Source organism: Lepus europaeus, chromosome 12 (assembly GCF_033115175.1).
Source record: "Lepus europaeus isolate LE1 chromosome 12, mLepTim1.pri, whole genome shotgun sequence".
Classification (NCBI taxonomy): Eukaryota; Metazoa; Chordata; class Mammalia; order Lagomorpha; family Leporidae; genus Lepus; species Lepus europaeus.
This window is the reverse complement of record NC_084838.1, coordinates 43,969,826-43,982,878: the sequence shown is the minus strand read 5'-3', so window position 1 is coordinate 43,982,878 and position 13,053 is coordinate 43,969,826.

Genomic DNA, 13,053 nt, shown 5'->3' with positions numbered 1-13,053 from the left:
GGAATGAAAAGTAAAAACTAGGTTATAGAGCTATGTAAAAGTAGCCCTTTTAAATAAGGAAAAATATAACTTAATGATATGATAATTTTAATAACTACTGATTGTATACAGCCTGTATTTAAACATATTTTAAATTAGTTTTGCTGTATTCTGAATTTGTACTTTTAGCCTAATCATATTGTCATTTAGAAAACTGACATATTTAAAGCTCTGAATCATGTGCTTATATGCATTGGCTCCCATATTGTGAGAAGAACATGACACATCAACTTTAAGATAGAGATGCTACTCAGTACCTAAACTTAATTTAGTTACCTTCAAAACAGACCTAGCATAATTTTCTCTCATAAAATAACTTTGTTCCCTACAGTTTGATTAACATTTTGTAACTTAGGCTTCACTCTTGATTTATACCATGACAAACTCATTTTCTTATTATAATTTTTTATTTTTTTGAGATAAGCTAACTACCACCACAGAGTTTAGTTTCTGATTTTATTTTATGATTTGTATGAAACAGTTATTTTACTATTTTAGTACAGATTGGTGGAATTAAAGGTTCAGTTCTTTGAGTCTATAAATGTCTTAGGTCAGGGATTTTATACTCTGAGTCTCTTCAGCTTGCAGCAGAATTCCTGAAACATAACAAGTTGCAATTCAGATACTGAAAGAATAAAGGAATTTATACTATAACATATACTTTCATAAATCCTTACTGTACATTATATCTATGTGTTTGTTAGAAATTTTTAAGGACCTTATAACAAAAATGTCATTGGCTGACAAGCTTCTCTTTGAAGATTAACAGATCAATATCAGTCTGAGTACATGATGCTATTTACATCTAATTTATTGAAAACTATTTTTCATTTATATGAAAATACAAATATCAAGGTGGATAAGGAATATTTTAAAATCATAGCAATGAAGAAACTATCATTTCCCTAAGAAAGAGATGGATCAGAATTGAAAGTAAACTAGGGCAGCATGCTAACAAAAACAGAATTAGACAAAGGATATAAAAGATGTACTGGGACATTTTATTTATTTAATTATTTATTTGTTGGTTTATATTTATTTATTTTACTTTCTTTTTGAGAAGCAGAATAAAATAAATGGGAAAATGTGCGACAATTTAAGAGTCTGAAACATGTTTGTGCAATGTTATTACTAAGTTTAAAGCTGAAATGTAGCAATATTGAAGTGATTTCCTCTCCCTTCTTTTATTCTCTCTATTATTTGGATTACTCTAACAAAAAGACAGCCAGCCTTTACTGGTATTCAGAATAATCGATTCCAATTTGGCTTTGCACATTAGTAGATATGCAAAGTTGGGAAATAGCAAAGCTCAGAAAGTCTCATCCTCCTCTCTTGTAAATTATAAATAGCAACAGGAACAACAAAATGCATAATATTTAATTTACCTAACTGAAATATCAAGGTTTAATAATCTGATTGCCATGGCTACATAGTCAAATATGCTACTAGATATTTATACCTTCCTTCATTTAAAAATGAATATAATGTAAAATAGCAATCATAATCTTTATTGTGAATGTAAGTTTGTTTTAAAATACATTTCACTTTTTATATTATAATTTATATAGTAAATATGAAATTATAATGAGAGCTATAATGAGTTTCTAGATTCACAGCATATAATTATTTGGGTAAATAGAACAGAAATTTTAACATAATAAGCTTCATATCAAGAGTTGTAACTTTTGCCTCCCTCTCAAAGTTTGTTCATTAAGCAAAACTAGTTATATTTTATCATTCTCCAAAAATATCGTGAATTCTATGAAGAATATACCACACCTGAGTTACTAATAAAGTCTCAAAGTATATTCTAGTAATCAAGATTTTGAAAGTAAAGTATTTGGGGCAGACACTGTGGACAGCAAGTTAAATCACCCACCTGCAGTGCTGGTATCACATGTGGGCACGATTTGAATCCCAGCTGCTCCACTTTCAACCCAGCTCCCTGTTAATGCGCCTAGGAAAGCAGCAAAGAAGGACCCTGCATCCACATGGGATACCAGAAGAAGCTTCTAGCTCCTGGCTTTGGACCAGCTCAGCTCCAGCCATTGTGGCCAACTGAGATGTGAACCAGTGGATGGAATCTCTCTCTTCTCTCTCTCTCTCAATCCGTGTGTGTGTGTGTGTGTGTGTGTGAACCTCTCTCTGTAACTCTTGTGTTTAAAATAAATACAATAGATATTTTTTAAAAAAAATAAAGTATTTAATACTTGGTACAATATTTGGCATAAATTCATATTTTTTTTTCTTTTTTACTCTCCTGATTGTTGAAAATAATTTTTTGCTAGTACAAAAAAGAGGTGAAATGGCTCTACTCAGCAATAAATCAATGAAGTTATTGAACAAGGCCACCAATAAATCTTATTCTTCATTGTATAAGTATAAAATTCTACACTTAAGTTTTTAACACATAAAATATAATATTAAGACTATCATCCTAATAGTCACATCCCTAAGGATGATGTTGTCTAAGTTACAGAAAATTATTTTTGACATTTTGTTATATACTAGAAACATAACATTTTTAAAATAATGCTTTACTTCTAGTTTCTATGATCTTTGAAAAAACCCTTGTATTTTTCTCTTTTCTGAAAAAGTTGTATATTTTAAAATATTTATTTATTATTACTTTCTTGAAAGGCACAGTGACAGAGACAGAGACATAGATATTCCATATACTGTTTCACTCTGTAAATGCCCACATCAGCTGGGGCTGAACCTGGCTGAGGCCAGGAGCCCAGAACTCCATGCAGCTCTCCCACGTGGGTGACAAGGATTCAAATACTGAGCCACCACCTGATGCCTTCCAGAATGCACATTCACAAGAAGCTGGATTGGAATTGAAGTGTAGCCAGAACTCAAACTGGCACTCAAAAATGGAATGCAAATGTGCCAGTTTAACATGCTGAGCAACACTGACCCACCCTTATTTATAACTTTAATATTTCCTGGCTCACTATGTTCTTTGTGCTGTTCACTCTATTCATAGCAATCCCACTCATCCATTCAGATGAAATAAGAAATATGAAATACCAGTTAATCATTTAAAAACTATCTTTGGGGCCATCAGTGTACCAAGCCAGTTAAACATACTCTTGTCAAGCCAGCCTCTCCTATCAGGACTTGTTTGAGCCCGAGCTGCTGCCTTTCTGACCCAGTTCCCTGCTGATGTGCCTGGGAAAGCAGCAGAGGATGGCCCAAGTACATGCATGGGCCCCTGCCATCTTCATGGTATACCCAGGCAGAGTTCCAGGTTCCTGGCTTCAGCCTGGCCCAACCCCAGCCATGGAGGCCATCTGGGGAATGAAATAATGGATGGAAGGCCTCTTTCTTTCTCTCTCCCTCTCCCTTTCCCTCTCTCTGTAATTCTGCCTTTCAAATAAACAAATTTAAAAAAGATCTCATTATATTAAAACAGAAAGATTTCAAGGCTATACTCCATGTGGAAAAATGACATTACTGCACAGAATATTCCATAATATTTGCTTCTTTTATGCACTAAAATCAGTAGCAACAACAAAAAGGAAGCAAACATGGTACGCTAAGGAATTAAAATTCATATAGACCATTTCAATCTGGCAAGAAGCTTTCTGAGAAAGAGGAGGTAAATTTATTGGTTATAATATGACTCACTAAATAATCATTAATACTTCCTTCTCCCTTGTTTTCCTGTATTGTACAGTTTTGAAGGAAGTAAAATTATTGAATTACAAGTTTCTTGTCCAACTGTGGCTAATTTATGTAATGAATGGCATAGTTCTATGCATTGATCCATAGATCAAATTCTATGCTAAAGGTTTATTCTCTCAAATAAAATTGTCTTGAGATAAACAGATCCTTTTGCATTTGTCTTGTAGAGTACTAATGCTGTTCATCTAAAGATAACAGCTCCACTATGCTCATCCATGTAGAGAAAGTGGAGGGCTCCCTATACAACGATCCCTGCCAGTGCAGGCCCATCATACTCTGGGCACAGAGATGCCTCCCTCATGCTCAGCAATGCCTTTCTACTGAGTAGAAAGAGTAGAAAGCTGATACAAGTTAGGGTTTTGATTATATCTAAAAACTTTATTGGTGCAGATTTGAATAATCTATCTATAGATTTCTTGTCACATGAGAAAACTCACCTTTTTCAATCGTTAGAACTAATAGTGGTAGAATATTCTGCTATTTTCAGGCAAACATAAAGCTAATTATCTAACATTCTATTTGTACCACTTAATCAACATAAATATTTGATTTGGTAAGCATCCAGGCTATATAGTGATGATTATAGCAACAATATGTAAATAAGAGTGGCACAATTACATATTGAGTTTAATTCATAATTTATACATAATTTGAACTTTAAGATCATTTGCCTCAAACCTCCCTTTCAGACCAAACAGGGAGTTTTAAAGTGAGAACATAGCCTTCCTCATGGACACTGTCTACCTCAGAAAAACCACTACCAGAACATGCCTGTGACTATAGCCTTCTAGTTTAGGCCACAAAGATTAGAGATGGGACTTGAGCACCCCTTTGAGTTGCATAATGTGTTCTGCTTTAACAAAAAATCAGAGGAAAAGAAAACTAGGCATCAGAAGCAATGTAAAGATATGTGGCAGGCCTATTAAAGGCTGCCATCAAGGAGACCCAAGAGGCCAGTCCACTGCATTGGTTTTCGATGTGAAATCTAGGGCTTCAGCAGAAGTCAGCTTATGAAGAGCCCTGGCAGCTCTGCTAGTCAAGAGTTGGATCACCAGAAATGGAACTACTCTGGAGTACAAAGACGCCCAAGTCAGAGCCACAGACCTTGCTGGCTTCAAGTTGAAAAGCCCCTCACTCAGCCTAGCTTCCAAATTGAGCACCGCTGCTGAGGGGATGGCCAAGTAGGGTCAGTAACATTGGAGGCAGAACTGTAGATATCCTGGTAGAGATGCCATCTGCCTTTACCTGGCCAGCTCTCCTTCCAGGCAAGCTAGGAAATGGAAGTCAACAGGGTGCCTTTCCCAAGGAGGTCCATACCTCCCTTAGGATGTACCCCATGTGAAGAGATAGATAGGTCTGGGCCTCATAACTGGAAAGGCCTTAAAGCCCACCAGATTGTTATCAGGCCCCTTCTATCAGTTTTTATTTGCCTCTCAATCAGAAAACTTAGTCATGGCTTAGATAGCACCTTTCTTAGGTCCTCTATTAATGACTCTGTCCTTTGTTCTAGACACTGTCTAGCCCATTTGGGGTCTCCTTCCTTTGTAATTATAGCCTCTACTTTAACATCAATGGCTCTACTCCCAACCTGTGTGTATTCATGGTCCCCTCCCCCACTTAATGTTGTATGATTGTTCAGAATTTCTCTACAGACAAACCCCTCTACCTGCAAAAGTTGAGTGGCCTTTCTCCCGGTCTTGGTTGGGATTGACTTTAAACCACATCCATCAAGCAGACCTCACAAGGGTCCAGAGACCCTCCTGATTTCCTCTCCTCTATGAAATCCCCTTATTACTTGGTGAATGCCACTCTAAGGATAATCCATTGCTATTTTTACTCTTTTATACTACGGTGTCTGTTTAAGTATTTACAGGAGGTGATAATGAAATGAACCAAGGCCTTCAGCAACCCTACGGTCAACCAAATGCTGCTACAGGGATATACTCAGCTCCCCATCTAGAAGACAGCAGCTTGAGACATCACCCCATGGCAACAGAGAGTATCTCACTGGCCCATGTCAGCAGGAAGTAGCTCTAAAAACAGTTCATCATCCCTCTGCCCCTCCTGAACTTTTGGGACTAGTGAAATCCCATACAACTCCTGCTTTATAAAAAACAAAAGAGGGAAATGTTAGTAAAATGGCAGAGTCTTATCTATGGCACAATCTACACCCTGACACCATTCTAGGCTCTAGCCCCATCGCCATTACTGGAAGCCAGGTGGCCACATGGCCCAACCACCTGTGGCAGCCCCACCCCCATCCTAATGGATTCACTGCTCCTGCTTCCCTGTCCGCCCCCTGGCAAAGTTTTAAAAGGACCTGTTCCTGAACACATAACTCTCTCTCTTTCTCTTCATCTCCTGATCTCTCTCTCTCTCTCTCTCTCTCTCTCTCTCTCTCTCTCTCTTTCTCATGATCTCTCTGTTACACTCTCCTCTCTCTCTTTTTCTTTCTTCTCCCCTTCCCTCAGGTCTGTTGGGTTTTCTCCAATAAACCCTTCCTCTTTAAAAGAAAAAAAAAAAAGATCGTTTGCCTCAAATTAAATTTGAATAATACAGGAATGGGTAATTAATACATCTTACTAAAAACATCATGTTGGGGCTGGCGCTGTGGTGTAGTGGGTAAAGCCATCACTTTTTCAGTGCCAGCATCCCATATGGGCACTACTTCAAGTCCTGGTTGCTCCACTTCTGATCCAGCTCTCTGCTATGGCCTGGGAAAGTGGTAGAAGATGGCTCATGTTCTTGGGCCCCTGCACCCAAGGGGTGACCAAGAATAAGCTCTTGAGTCCTGGCTTTGGATCAGCACAGCTCTGGCCCTTGCAGCCCACTGGGGAGTGAATCATCAGATGGAAGATCTCTCTCTCTCTCTCTCTCTCTGACTCTCCTTCTTTTTCTGTGTAACTCTGACTTTCAAATAAATAAATAAGTATTTTTAAAAAATTATGTTGAAAATATATTCATATAACAATCATGTTTCATTAAATAAGAAAAAGGAAAAATATATAAAATGAGAGGAAGAGGTAGAGTTGTTTTTAACATTTATTTAACATATCAGGACTGGGGGCCAGCACTGTCTCATAGTGGGTTATGCCACTGCTTGTAGTGTCAGAATTCCATTCAGGAGCCCGTTGCAGTTCCGGCTGCTCCACTTCTGATCCAGCTCTCTACTGTGGCCTGGGAGAGCAGTGGAAGGTAGCCCAGGTCCTTGTCCCCTGCACCCGCGTAGAAAACCTGGAGGAGGCTCTGGCTCCAGCCTTCATATTGGCCCAGTTCCGGCCAATGCGGCCTTTAGGGGAGTGAACAAGTGGATGAAAGACCTCTCTCTCTGCCTCTGCCTCTCTATGACTCTTTCAAATAAATAAATAAATGTTTTAAAAAAGATATAAGGATTGATATATCTACTTTTCTCATTCAAATAAAGAAATATATTGGGGCCAGCACCTTGGCCCAGTAGGTTAATCCTCCACCTTCAGTGCTGGCATTCCACATGGGTGCCGGTTCTAGTACTGGCTGCTCCTCTTCTGATCCAGCTCTCTGCTGTGGGCTGGGGGAGCAGTAGAGGATGGCCCATGTCCTTGGGCCCCTGCACGCACATGGGAGACCAGGAAGAAGCACCTGGCTCCTGGCGTCAGATTGACACAGCTCTGGCCATTGTGGCTATTTGGAGAATGAACCAACAGATGGAAGACCTCTCTCTCTATCTCTCCCTTTCACTGTCTGTAACTCTGGCTCTAATAAATAAATAAAATCTTTAAAAAAAGAAATATATTGACAGCAGGATATATAAATCATTATTTATACGTAAGTTTTATGATATTTTTCCTTTGGTAACTGTTAAATATATCCTTAGTTATAAAATACTTTGTTATGTATAAAATATTTTCATTCAAAAACTGGAATTAAAATTGGACTAAATTTACTTCAATGTAAGATCGTTACCATTATATAGAAGTCAGAAAATAATTAGTAACTGTAAAATATTTCTATTTGTGTTGTCCCATCACACAGAATACTTTTTGAAAACATTCCCAAATTTATCTAATGATGGATAGAGAAGTGAGTATGCAATATCTGTCTCTCTCCTTCTCTTTTTCTCTCCTGTTCCTTAAAAACTGAATTACAGTATTCATCATATTCTGCAATCTTCTTTGAGAATTTACTCTATTGTGCACTAATTTCTAATTACTAAGGAATATAATCATTCTAATGATTCTTATCAGAACGCATTTATCACATTTAGATTATTTCCCACTTTTACTTTTTAAAACAGGACTAGGATGAAACTAATTTTCAAATTATTATTTAATTGTTCTTCACATTAGTTGCTCCAGTATACCTAAAATTGGTGCTTTAACCACCTTTTCATAAATATCATAGATTATTTTTTCTTTCATTTTAATTAAATGTTTCATTTCTATATCATAATTTCTAGATTGAATACTTTCATAAATATCCTTCTCAGACCCTTTGGTCATGTTTCAATATAATTTTCCTAGTTGACGTTTTAATTTTATAAATACTGTAGACAAATTTACTTTACATTTTTCATCCACCTTTATCCCATTGTTGCTAATTTCACTATGGATGTAATTGGTAGTGGTGTTAGTATATTTTGTCTTTGGTGTCGCATGTGCACTGACCCTTATGTGTAATCAAGCAGTATCATGAAGCATCCCTGAGCCTGTACTGTATTTATTAACTTAAAGTGACATCGTGATATATTTTGCTATCTTATGAGGTAATTTTTTTCCTCATTACTCTGCTATCTTGGAATGTTTTTAGCTACTGTCACTTTTTAATTACTCATCATAATATCAGAATAGTGTATAGTCTTTTGAAATGCATTTGGATTTTTGCCAGTCTATATATTACATATTGTTGCTATATCATTTTGGGTTTAATTTTTGTTCAATAATGCAAATTCCTATGTAAGAATAGTTCTTGTTTTCATTTATTTAAGTTTGCTTTTGAGCCTATACATTAATTTTATCATAATTGTAATATGTCTTGAGCATTTTAAATATTTGTTTTATATTTCAATTAATAATGTTACATTGAATGAAATTTTATCATAACACTATCTAAATGCTTATGAATTAAAAATCTAGTAGATAACCTCCTGAAAATTATCTGTGAATTACTGTAAGATTTCCAAATAGATAATTCTTTCCTTTATATGTTTAATAAACTATATTTGTGTTTTTAATTATTTATATGTATTCTAAATTCATCTTATTTGCTAAAACTTTTAAAATAGCATTAACTGATGTCTTGGATAGCAGAACTGACATTTAAGTTTGGATGATATATTTGAAATAAGTTTTGGTTTCTGAGAGACCACATGTCTCACCTAGGATGAGATCACATAATATAACATTTTGCATATTTTTCAAAAATGAAGCAAACCAAAATCTGTCCTTTTAAAAGAAAAGAAAGCCTATGAGGGGTGGTCTGAGAAAAGCCCTGACTCACTCCCAGGCATGGATTACAGAGCCACACATCCAGTGAACCAGCTTCTGTGATCAGTAAAAGAATATTCTTAACAAGGTTACAGCAATTTGAGATTAATCTTCTTGTAAACAAAGCATAAAATTTCAAACAGATTGTGAAATTGTAAAGAGGCTAAGAGCATGAGAGAGAGGGAGAAATATTGTGTATTGGCTAAAACCTGCCTTTGTAACAAGTTATGATCTATGTATCTTTAGTTTGGCTTTGTTTTCCTTCTGTGATAACATTTTTCAGAAAAAAAAATCGTCTACAAAATGTTCTAAGATGAAGCAATGGACAAGTTTCTTGTTTTCTTGTTGGTTATGATGTTATTTTAATGAAAGAAGATTCTACCCACTTGGTTGGTAGTGATGTGTTGGTATACAGTTGGGGTCATAGATATTAGAATGTAAAACATCACATGGCAATGATTTTCAAGGTTTGGTAATTATCAAAGCAACTTGTAACTGTATATGAAGATAGTAGTTGACTGTGATCCATAAGGGATCTGTTCCAAGATCCCTGTGCATGCCTGAAACTTCATTATTTTTCCTACACATACACACCTGTGACAGATTTTACTTTATAGATTAGGTACAGTTAAGCAAGTGTTCCTTCTTCAGAATTTCAAAAGTAGATTTTTCATTCTTAATGTAGAATTTAGCAATCTCAGTCTATGATGTTTTTTCTTTCCTTATCACGTGGAGAAACTTTTTTCACTAAAAGGAAGCACTTCACAGTTTCTCTTTCACAATCTGAATTGCTGACATCACTATTCCTGCACTATAGGGTCATTATTAAATCAAGTAAGGATTACTAGAACACAAGCATGGCGATACATGATAGTCAATCTGATAGAGAAGATGGCTAATGATTGACAGGAGTAGGTAGAGGCTATTTTTACAGTGTGGGAAACAGGAAGATTCACATTCCACCTGACAGAGAAAGTTAATGTGAGGTTTCACCACAGTACTCAGAATAGTGTGCAAACTAGAATCTATGAATTTTTATGGAATTTCCCATTGAGTGTTTTCATGCTAAAGGATGGGACTCAGATATGTGAAACAGCAGAAAGTAAAACCGCAGAGAAGAGGGACTACTGGAGAGATTTCTCAAACTCTCTACAAGCTTTCTAACTCCTAGTTTTTTTAAAATACATTTTATTTAAGAAGGGACTTGTGTAATTTAAAAAAAAAAATAATGTAAAGGGGAAAGTGAAACACAAGGAAAACAGATAGTGCCCTTTTGTTCCATGAGGAGAATTATGCAAAGGATAAGATCTGAGAGGCTCTGGGTCTTGTTTTATCTGAACTGGCTTTGCATTTCTTTGTTGAGCCCTTGAAGACTGCTGTTTTGACAAAAAAAAAATAGCTTTATCTGAGACCAGGGGGATCCTGCTGCCTATTTTTCTTGAAGAAATCACATGTTTACAATGGCAAATCTCCTCTCTACTTTTACTCAGGGATGGTGGCACACAGAGCCCAAAGACAGGAAACACCAAAGCCACTCAGTACTAGTCTTAGATCTTTCTTGGTGGGCCTCATGTTGGCTCAGGCTCATTCATTGGTTTTTAGAATTTGGAGAAAACAATCTCCTTCAGAAACTCTGTATGTATTGGAGTACCTTATTTTTGAACATATTTTTTGGAAAACTTTTTAGGAGCCTGAAACCAAGGCTGATTTCCCGGGAAATTTGCTTAGTTCTCTGTAGCGGCTGAGGTAAGCAATGCTGGGGAGAGAAGACAAAGATGCTGTCTCTTTGCCTTTTATTTTTTATTTTTGGAGTATGAAAAGTCAGATTCATGCCTTTGAGATCGATGACATCGATAGGTTGACATGTACCCTTCTAAGTCTCTTCTCTGGTCACAAAGTTAGGGCCAGTTCTGAGCAAGACAAATGCAAAAATGGATATTCTTTTCTGTCCACTCTGGCACCAGATCATAGGCCTAGGATTCATCCCAAAATGCTGTGAATAGGCCAGACATCTTTTATTCACTAAGAGGTCTCTGCTCACTTTAGTGTATGGTTCATCATAGCACATTGTCATTGTTCTCATAAGACTTATACCACACTACTGCCTGTTAGTATTAAAACTCTCCAATGCTTCATATGCTAAGGTTGATCCCCCTGTAACGTGATTGTACCATGGTGTGTGTTTTTTATTTCATATTTTTAAAAGTAAATATAGCAGAGAAGAAATATCAACAGTAATAAGAAAACTATCTTGTTCAAATATTGTGTAACTTTAGTTATCTCTCTATTAGCTTTGATGGCACACAGAAATTCTATAATCCTCTAATATAAAGGCATTGTCCATAAGTTGATATATTTTTATTTTGTGAATATATTTTGATGAAAAAAAACCTTAAAAGCATAAATGTGTTCATTATAGAAAATACATTATTTAAGTTTACTTTAAATTGAGAATTATAGAAAACATGACAGAGTGTTTACATAGATATCAATTTTATGTTTGTGGTATAATAATAAATCTGAAGTCAGTAAGGCCAGGGATGATAGAACTCCTGAAGAAAATCAGCGAAGTAAAACTCCTTCCATCTTTTTTGTCCATCACCAGAGACATTTGGTGTTTGTATACATGGTCAAGGATGGATATATATAAATATATGTATATATATATATATTTACACAAATATAGATTGATACATGGTAGACAAATAGATATATAGTGATATCTCCCTATTAAGATAGATAGATGGAGAGACACATATACATACAGATCTCCATTCACATATACCTATCTGCTGTATCATGTATCATGCAGCAACCATCCATGTGGTTGCAAATGGTAAGATTATCTTTTTATGAGTGAATAGTTTTCCCTTTTTGTGTGTGTGTGTGTGTGTATTAGTCATCTATTCATCCATCTGTAAACATGTCGTGGCTATTGCAAGTTGTGCCATGATAAATATGTGAGTCCCTTCTACATATTTATTACCTTTGAATACATAACTGATCATTGGGTCATATGATATTTCTATTTTTAAGTTTTGGAGAAACCGCAGTACTGTTTCCTTAATAGCTGTACTAACTTACATTCCTACCAATAATATATAAGACTTCTCCTTTCTTGGCATCCTAACTATCATTTGTAATTGTTTGTCATTTTGATATCCATTCTACCAGAATGAGATGATAGCATTTGGTGGTTTAGATTTGCAATTCCCTGAGTGTCGTCTATGTTAGCATTTTTTAGACTATCTTAGCCATTTGCACATCTTCATTTATTTTGAGAAATGTCTATTCACATCTTCAGGCCATTTTAACTTGGATTTTTAAAATTTTTTCTATTAAGTTATTTGAATTATTCATAATTTCTGGATATTAACCTCTTGTCACAGGAATAGTGTGTAAATGTATCAACCCATCTTGTAAGTTTTCTGTTTGCCCTGTTAATTCTTTCTTTCACTGTTTAGAAGCTTCTGCAGTTGATATAATACCAGGTGTTGATTTGTGCTTTTTCTGCTGGTGCTTTTAGGATAATATCTAAATTTTTCCAAGATCAAGAATCATATTTTCTTTTAGTAGTACCATGGATTTAGATGTTAATCCTAATTGTATAACCCATTATGTGTTGATTTTTGTATGTTGTGAGAGTTAGATGTCTAGGTTCGTTCTTTCCCATATACATATCCAGTTTTCCCAATATCTTTAATTGAGAAGACTATCCTTTCATTATTTTGTTATCTTGGCACTTTGGTCAAAATACAGTTGTCTGTAATTATGTGGATTTATTTTTGGGTTCTCTTTTCTGTTTCATTGACTTACGGGTGTGTTTTTTATGAAAAATACCTTTTTGTTACCATACTTAATC